This window comes from Notamacropus eugenii, chromosome 5, assembly GCF_028372415.1.
Source record: "Notamacropus eugenii isolate mMacEug1 chromosome 5, mMacEug1.pri_v2, whole genome shotgun sequence".
Classification (NCBI taxonomy): Eukaryota; Metazoa; Chordata; class Mammalia; order Diprotodontia; family Macropodidae; genus Notamacropus; species Notamacropus eugenii.
Window position 1 is genome coordinate 94972083 of NC_092876.1, and position 9642 is coordinate 94981724.

Sequence of the window (9642 nt, forward strand, 5' to 3'; positions counted from 1 at the left end):
GTTTTGCTTGGCAGGACCTATTTCTGCCCTCAGTACAGTCAGTCAACAAGTATTTATTAATCATTTACTATATACTAGGCAGTGAGCTAAGGCCTGGGGATACAAACAAAGGTAAGAACATGGTCCCTGCCATCAAAGAGCTCTCATTCCAATGGGGAGACTATAGAGAAACACCTATATGAATATATAACGTATGTATGGTGTAAATAACAGGGAATCTTTAAAGGGAATAAGAGGAGGATGAGGGTGAGGGGTCAGGGGAATTAATATTCTATCCTGGAAGTAAGAGGCTTGGCAAGAGTTTGAATATCTGGGGTGAGTGCAAGTGGGGAAATGGGGATAAGACTGAGATTATGTGCCTGGGTGGTTATGAGGATCTTGGTGCCCTTGACAGTAATTGGGAGTTTTAAAGATCAAAGTGTTGTGCTGGGGATGGAAGCTCAATTCCATGTGGACAGTCTCGGGCGGGTAAAGGTGGGAACTTCTAAATCTTAGAGTTCTCACGAGGCCCCCCAGGAAACGGCTGGGAATCGAGGTGAACCGAGCTATCTCGTGTATTTCTGCCTCTTCCCGTGAGAAACGTGATGGGAGAGAGCTCTCCCCGTCCTCGAGACTGTCCCGGGTCTGGGCACACCTATTGTTATCTAACAGGCAGGGTATTCAGGTGCAAACTATGCAGCTGGAGAGCTTAATTAGGATCAGGAAAGCCTGAAAGAGCTCTTAGCTCGGGAGGGGCCCTGACCGACAGAAGGCCTCTCCTCCCTTTCCCTCTCTTCGCTCTCCCCTCCCCCTCTCTCCCCACTTACACTTCTGCTTCCAATCTCTTATTGTAAGATCTTTGCCTCCTTGGGAGATTCCTCGCTCCCTCCTAAGGAAGAATTCCCCCTGCACTTGTAACCAGGACCCTGAATAAAAGCTTAACCCTTGTTCGACTCTGGGAGGTCTCTTCTCTCATACGACTATCCGGTTTGGCCAGCCGAAGACCTGCGAGAGGTAAGGTAAGAAGACTAGGCCTGGCAGTGTTGGAAGGAATGATAATGCCTTTGTTTTATACTTGTTAGGCTATGTATTTTGTTGAATAACTATGGGGCATCTAGTTAAAGTTGTCCAAAAGGCAGTGGCTAAAGCTCAGGTTCCAGGGAAGGGGAACTTGCAGCTTAAGGCCACATATGGCCTTCTAGGTCCTTAAGTGAGACTTTTTGAACAATCCAGGATTTGTTCTATAAAATTTGGATTCAATCAACAGGACTCACTTAAGGACCTAGAAGGCAGCATGTGACTTGAAGGCTGTAGATTCCCCACCCCAGGTTAGGCTCTGTGTATACATCTGAGAATCATCTGTACAAAGATGATTGAATGTGATAATATAGATTCTTAACTTTTTGTATCATGGATCCCTTTGGCCATCTGGTGAAACCTACAGACTCATTCTTTGAAGTTTTTAAATGCATAAAATAAATCTCCTTCATCACATTGTATGGAGACTTGGGAGTCCTGGAGCTCAGAGAATCTTTAAAGTCCATTGAGTCCATCCTCCCCCATTTTACTGCTGAGGACACTGAGAGTTTAAATGACTTGCTAAAACATCACCAGTAAATGGGAGAGCAAGATTCAAACCCAGTTCCTCTGTTTCTGAGCTTTCTCCAAGGCTAAATAATACTGCCTCCTTTTGTTAGCCTAAGAGAATTCAGAGGTAGGCAATCATTCCACAGGGCAGAGTATTCTCAGCTCTCAAAAAGCATATTTTTCAATGGTGAAGAGGAATTTCCTACAGGATCGTTCTTGTTTATAACTCTAAGAGCAGCTTTCTAGCAACAGAGAAGGAAAATAAAATGAAAGACTTGCTTTATGCTTAACAAATTTTCAGTGGTATCTAACCCATTGGGACCACATTTGGGGATTTCTTGGTAAAGATACAAGAATGATTTGCCCATTTCCTTCTCCAGTTCATTTTCCAGATAAGAAACTGAGGCAAAAAGGGTAATGGCTTGCCCAGTGGCACACAGCTAGTAAATGTCTCCGACCAGATTTGAACTCAAGGAGATGAGTCTGCCTGACTTCAGGTCCAGTGCTCTTTCCACTGTTCCACCTAGCTCCCCCTGCCAGATTTTAATCAACCCAAAAGTAATGATAGTTATATTTTGCTACTTCTTGCCATGACATTTTTCACATCATTTTGTTCAAATTTTGAGACCACTCGTCTCTATCCTTTCCTCATCCTTGATTTCTTCCCTTTCATACACCATCTCCTAGACAGAGAAATGTGTGTTGCCTTCATTTTCTCAACCTACAAGCTATGTTTGAGATAACCCACAGAAAAGCTAAATAATGAAGTGATCCTCCTTTCAGTGGTTAGTTAACTAGCAGTATAAGAGGGCAGAACACTTTTATTAGTAGATAAAGGAGAAGTCATTAGCTAATGTTATGGGCAAAGAAAGCCAAAAGCCACTGTGTGGACCCATATCGCTATTTCAACCCAATAACTTTTGACACTAACCCTTTTCTCTGTAGGTACAAGTGGTGAAATAGAAATCAAGATTCAGCTTAGAACTGGAGCTGGCAACATAGCAGCATCTGGATACCTCCCTTGCTCCCTGGGCATTGCCTCCTCTGCCTATTTCTTCTAATTATCTTCTTTCCTCTCCTCTCCTCTTCTCTCTTCCACCTCTCCTTTCTAATCCTTCACTTCTTCTGTCTCACTTGCTTCTCTTTCTCCCTTTCCTATCTTCTTGTAAAGCCTAGCTGGGCCAGCTGCACTTCCCACACCATCATGGAGAACATCAGCCCCAGAATTGTTATTGAAGATGATGATCCAGGCTTTGACCTGGACTTATTTTGCATCCCTAAACATTATGCTCAAGATCTGGAAAAAGGATTCATTCCTCTTGGGCTAATTCTGGATAGAATCCAACGTTTAGCACAAGATATGATGAAGGAGATGGGAGGCCACCACATAGTTGCCCTGTGTGTCCTCAAAGGTGGATATAAATTCTTCACTGATTTGCTGGATCATATTAAAGCACTGAACAGGAATAGTGATCGATCAGTTCCTATGATTGTAGATTTTATCAGATTGAAGAGCTACTGTAACGATCAGTCAACAGGGGACATAAAAGTCATTGGAGGAGATGATCTCTCAACCTTAACTGGAAAGAATGTCCTGATTGTTGAAGATATAATCGACACAGGGAAAACAATGCAGACTTTGCTTTCCCTGATCAAGCAGCACAATCCAAGGATGGTGAAAGTAGCCAGCCTGCTGCTGAAAAGGACCCCAAGAACTGTGGGGTATAGACCTGACTTTGTTGGATTTGAAATTCCAGACAAATTTGTTGTTGGCTATGCCCTGGACTACAACGAATACTTCAGAGACTTAAACCATATCTGTGTCATTAGTGAGACTGGCAAAGAAAAGTACAAAGCATGAGGTCAACTTGGTGTGCAGAGAAGCTTTGAAACACTTGGGAAAAACCCATCACCTTCACCTGTGAACCCCTAACTCAATCTGTCCATTGTTTCAGCCCTGTGACCATCTGCTTGTTAGACCTTTTTGTATAGACCGTATCTTGTCTGTTCTATATTGGAGGAATGTCAAATGCTTGCTACCATTCTGATGGCTGTTTCATTTGAAAGATGGTATCACTTCCCTGGGGTGAGTTGTATCACTTAAATTGTTTGATTTATGAATGTGAAATCACTTCAACTACTGAAATGAAACAGTTCAACGATTGTAAGACGTGTTTAAAGAGAATAGATTAATTTTTAAAATGGGTAATTTGTGTGTGTTAAATGATAATGCAGAGAACTGATTAGCTATTGTTAGTTAATACCTTTTCCTTGTCAAAAAGGAAACAGTTTAATATCTCTTCCAGCTGTGTTTTAGAAAACTGGTTTAATTATTTCTGATATCCTTATCTTTATCTCTAAGCATTGTATTATGACTTAAATCTTTGGCTGTTGTTTCTAATGTTGAATTAAAATGAAAGTAAAGAGTTCCTTTTATTGACATGGACAATAGAAAATACAGCCAAAAAAATAAATAAGTTCACTGAGCTGTGTCCCAGTCTTACAGATTATTTCCTTTTCATGCTCACCTGTCAAAAGTAGTTTTCTTTTAAACAAGAGTTGCCATTCTGAAATTCATGACATTTGGCATTTGAAATCTGTAATATAAAATGTTTAAAATAAAGGCTGTCTCTTTCAAAGAAAAAAAAGCATTGCTCTATAATGGAGTCCTCACTTTGAAGGCTTGCACAAGAACCTAATCCAAGCACATTTCAGTGGGTACCCTCAAGTCCTGAAATGGAAGTCTTGTCTGTGGTAACTTTGGCCTATGAAACTGACCAACCACCTAATTCTCTCTACATAGCCCCTCGCTTCACTGCCTTAATGAGAGCCTTCATTGGGCAAGAGGTAATCCCTTACACTGGGAGGTTTAGTGCTTGAAACATCTGCTCATCCTATATTTAGAGGGAGGAGTTTGAATACAAGGGCACAACTGGCATCCGGGTTTGGGGGAGTTGGACAGCATGTCCACAGGGAGAAGATTTTGAGGTAAATGAGGAAAAAAGATGAAGGGAAGATATAGAAAAGTTATGGGCCCCACAATCAGGGCCATGGGGAGGGAAGCTCCCAACCATGGGCCAGTGTTCTCTCTGACAACTGCAATAAATAATGAGAATTGCACTGCTGTACGGAAGCTAGCCACCACTGCCAAGTTATTTTCAGTGAACCTGCGATTTCCTTTTCTAGTTTTGCATAACATCCTTCTATTAAGGAGTGGACAAAATGCTTACAAATATTATTGCAAATCCAAACATAGAGAAGCCTTTGTACATAGCAACCAGAATCTAAGAAAGAGCAGTAAGATGTGCTTTGATCCCTTTAGAAATGTGATTGTAAACTCCTCCCTGAGATGACACTAGGTCATGTCCATTTGGAAATATACACCTCTCAGGATTGTCTTGCTCTTTTGGTGGAGTTGTCTATCAAAGCAACAGGCAGTCTGAAATCATGACCTGACTGCATTCAACATGCTTTTGCCTTGGGTGCTACAATAAGCTCCTGAGATCCGCTGCCCTTGAAGTCTGACACACTTTCCCCAGCTGCATCTAATTAGGAAGCTTTACAACTGCTCTAACCTCCTTCCTCTTTCAAGGTTCAATAAAAATGGGTCTTGTTCCATTCCTGCTGTTGCTGCTGATCCAACTAAGGGGGAATAGATAATAGGCCAGGCCAGGGCATCAATACCTCCCTTAGTTCCACTGCCACTGACCTTAGCTGAGACTCTCTCCTGGCACTTTTTTCTCCAGGGAGTAGGATAGAGAGTCCCATAACTACCCTCTGTCTTCTCTGGAGAATGGGAAAAAGGGAAAGGAATAAACCTTTATTTAGTAACTACTACAAACCAGGTACTGTGTTAAACACATAGCAGACACAGTTAACTATAAACTAACTCAAGCTGACTTTGTCTCACTTCCCAGATCAATTAAAATATTGCCTGAGACTGATCAGACGTTGTTACTCTCATTTTCTGCCTCTTCTGTAAATCTCCCACCTTGACCTGGCTACTTCCTCTGCCTTAGTACCTTATATAATCCATATTTCCAGCATCCTTCTGTGGTACCCCAGAACTTGTGTGGCACCCCAGATGCAACTCAATTGTCTGGATTAAAGACCTCCATTTTGCAGCAGCTTCCAGAGATCGCAGCCCAGAAGTGGTAAGGGGATCTGACAATTGGTCAGAAGGAGATTATAGGGTTCTTTTTACTACTACTGAGGCATGATTCTCATTCTTTTCTCATACTCCAATCCAGGTTGCAGTCCTGGAGGAAGGATGTGCACTAGCATACCAGAGCATGTGGCCATAATGAAGTAGGGACCTGACTCACAGTTTGAGGGTAGAAAAGAGTGTTTGTGCTCACTCACAGATGAGACCACAGGCCAGGAGAGTGGAAAATACCTCTCCTTAGATCATGCCACCTTGGAAAAACAGAATACTTACGGGTCTTTAGATCTCTGAAAACAGCTACACAAAACCTCTGAAGCTTGGGACAATGATCCTTCCACCCTGGAAGCAGAGCCTTACTTCAACAAAAAGGTAAAAACAGGTAATATGCTAGGAAAATGAGCAAACAACAGGAAAAAAAATTCTGACTATAGAAAGTTACTATGGCGACAAGGAAGATTAAAATATACACTCAGAAGAAGATAATAAAAGCAAAGTTCCTACATCCAAAGCCTCCAAGAAAAATCTGAATTGCTCTCAGATCATGCAAGAGCTAAAAGGATTTTGAAAATCAAGTGAAATAGGGAGCATATAAATCAAGAAAGTAGTCACTAATATTTTATTTATGTTGTGAATTCTGTTTACTTTTTGATATCACTGATTTAATTTTCCTTTTTCTTTCCTAAATATCAGACTAACTAATATTGTTGTTTTATTGGCTGCTTTTACCAACCAGTTCCTTGCTTTAATTACTAATTGAACATTTTTTCTTTTAATTCTATTAATCTTTTCTCTTATTTTCAGAATTTTAGTGAGTTTTTTGCTTTTTATTCTTAAGTTTTTTCCGATTTATCAATCTATTATTTCTCTTTTATTGATGAAAGTGTTTAGAGATAGGAATTTCTCCCTAAGAGTTGTGCTGCTTGCATCGCAAAAATCTTGATATACTGCCTCCATGTTGTTATTATATTTAGTGAAATTATCTGTTTCTATGATTTGTTACTTGAGCCACTAATTCTTTAAGTGTTGCTTTTTGTTAGTTTCATTCTTCAATTAAATTTTTTATTCTTTCTTCAATGACCCCTTTTGAATACAATTTTTATCATGTGATCTGAAAAATACATTTAATATTTCTGCTTTTCTGTATTCATAAGATTTTTAAGTACTAATAAATGTATTTTTGGTAATGCTGTCATGCTATCTGATAAATATACTCTCCTATTGTCATTTAATATTCACCAGTAATCTTTCACATCTAACTTTTACAAATTCTCTTTATTTTCTTTACTTCTTTCTCTTTTCTATTTTTTTTTGTTACATATGTCTAGCTGAAAGGGATACACTGAGTTTCCACAATATAGCTTTAATGTTTATTTCTCGTACTGTTTTGTACTGCTTTCAGTATTTTTCTTTTACTTGGAAGACCTAGAATTTGGCTCTAATATTTCTGAGCATTTTCAATTAAAGGTATCTTTCAGCAGGTAACTGGTGGATTCTTTCTATTCTATTCTATTATTTCTATTTTAACTCTGTCTTTTGGTTGTTAATGATCTGGACCCTTGAAAGCAATAATAAAAAAAAAAGAAAAGAAAAATTTTAGACATAGTAGTTCAGAAAATCATGTTGAAGCAGTTGTGGGACAAATAGAGACAATACTAGTTCCCTCTACTTTGCCAGCTTCCATCTTTGCTCATTTCTCTTAGTATATTTTTAAAAATGTACATCCTCCCCTGTACACAACTATTTTCTAATATCCTTAGTATCTCAGAAGCGAGAGGAAGTTCTGTTTCTAAGTACAGACGCTGGTTCAGGGTCACAAATAACAAAGACTTCTAGGTTCATTTTCAAGGCTTTCTTCCCAAGTGAGATGTTACTTGAATTTCTGGAGAAAGCAGATATATATTCAATGTGTGTGTGTGTGTGTGTGTGTGTGTGTGTGTGTGTGTGTGTGTGTGTGTGTGTGTGTGTGTGTGCGCGTGTGTCCTTTCCATCTTCTGTTTCTTTGGGTTATATGTCCATTACTGATACAGTTGGGCCAAAGGTCATACACAGTTTGGTGACTATGGGGATATAATTCCAGATTGTGTTCCAGATGACTAGACTAGTTCACAACTCAACCAGTGGTGCATTAGTTTGCCTATTTTCCTGCAACCTCTCCAGTCATTGTTATTGTCTTTTATTGTCATCCTTGCTAATCAAATAACTCTCAGGTAGAACCTTAAAGTATTAATTTGAATTTCTCTGTTAGTGACATGGAACTTTTTTTTTTTAATATGACTGTTAATTACTTGGATCTCTACTTTCAAGAATTACTATACGTATCCCTTAATTATTTTTCATGGGGAATGACTCTTCTTATATATCTGAATCAATTCTATGTGTATTTTGGATATCAGACTTTCAACAGAGAGACTTCCTACAAAAGCCTCCCCCACCCCCAGGTAACTGATTCCCTTCTAAATTTTACTGGATTGAGTTTTGTTTGTGTAGCTTAATAGCATAGTAGAAAGAACACTGTACTTGGAGTCAAGAAGAAGTGAGTGCATATCTGACCTCAGACACTTATTAGCTGTACCACCCCAGGTAAATCACTTAACTTTTGTCTGCCTAGTTTTCTCAACTGTAAAAGTGGGATCATAACACCTAATTTCCAATGGTATTGTGAATATAAAAATGAGATCATATTTGTCTAGTACTTTGCAAACCTTAAAATTCTATATAAATTACAGTTATTATTGTGCCAAACCTTCCATTTTATGCATTAAAAGTTGTCCATTTTATCTACCATGATTCTATTTCATTTGTTAATAATCTCTTCCTTTCTTCGTACCTCTAAAAGGAATCTTCTCCTTTGAACTTCAAATTTATTTAAGATTTGATTTTTTAAATGTTTATCCATTTAGAACTTATTTTGATATATGTTCTGAGATGATGGTTTAAACTTAACATCTGCCAGAATGATTTCCAAAATTCCCATTAGTTTTTATGCAATACTTTCTTTTAACAATCATAGAGTGTCTCTCAGTTAACCAAAATTCATTTCTTTCTAAGTAAGAAATCTTTCTACAAAAAAAAAAAATCTCCAAACTAAAAGCAATAGTATTCTGAGGCAGGTTCAAATAACTGCCTATTTTGCCAAAGAACTTAATCTAAGAAGGTAAGGGTGACACATATGTGACCATATTGAGGCTACAGATTGGCAGAAAAAATAATGGGTCAGGTTTAGTTGTAACAGATAATAGAAGAGGGTCAAGCAAAATCTGGAAAGAAAGTCAAAGCTCATGAACTGAGGAACTGCTGAAATAATTATGGCATAAAAATGTAAAGGAAGATTCTGAAGATCACCTGGCAGGATAAGGTACCACCAGACACTGAAGTCCTTGCTCAAATTGAACGGCCAAGAATTCAAACTATGCTTCAGAGAGCACAGTTCCTATGGGATGGCCACATTGTTTGACTATTCAAAATAGTTAGACTAGTTCACAACTCAACCAACAGTTTGACTATTTTACGGGGAACTCACATTGGGCAAGTGATCACATGGTGGTTAGAAGAAGTGATACAAGGACACTCTCAAGAACTTTGGAGTTGATTGTGCAACATGGGAGACACTGGCACAGGACTGCTCAGCATGGCATGCCCACATCACAAAGGGCACTATGCTCTATGAGCAAAGCAGAATTGAGACAGCACAAAGTAAAGGTAGGATGTACAAATTTAGAGTATCTGCTCCAAATATTCACACGGATTATCTGTGCCCAACCTGTGGTAGAGCATTCCCAGCTCATACTGGTCTGATCAGCCACAGTTGGACACACTGAAACTTGACTGTAACATTGTGATGTCATTTTGGTCCTCTTTGAAAATGAAGGGCAACAACCAAACCTCCAATAAGTACAATGACCATTTCAAGC

At 39.0% G+C, this 9642-nt stretch overlaps 1 pseudogene; it reads left to right on the plus strand.

Moving 5' to 3' along the window:
• Nucleotides 1–112: 112 nt before the first annotated feature.
• On the plus strand, nucleotides 113–4205 carry LOC140504867 (hypoxanthine-guanine phosphoribosyltransferase pseudogene; annotated as a pseudogene).
• Nucleotides 4206–9642: the final 5437 nt, after the last annotated feature.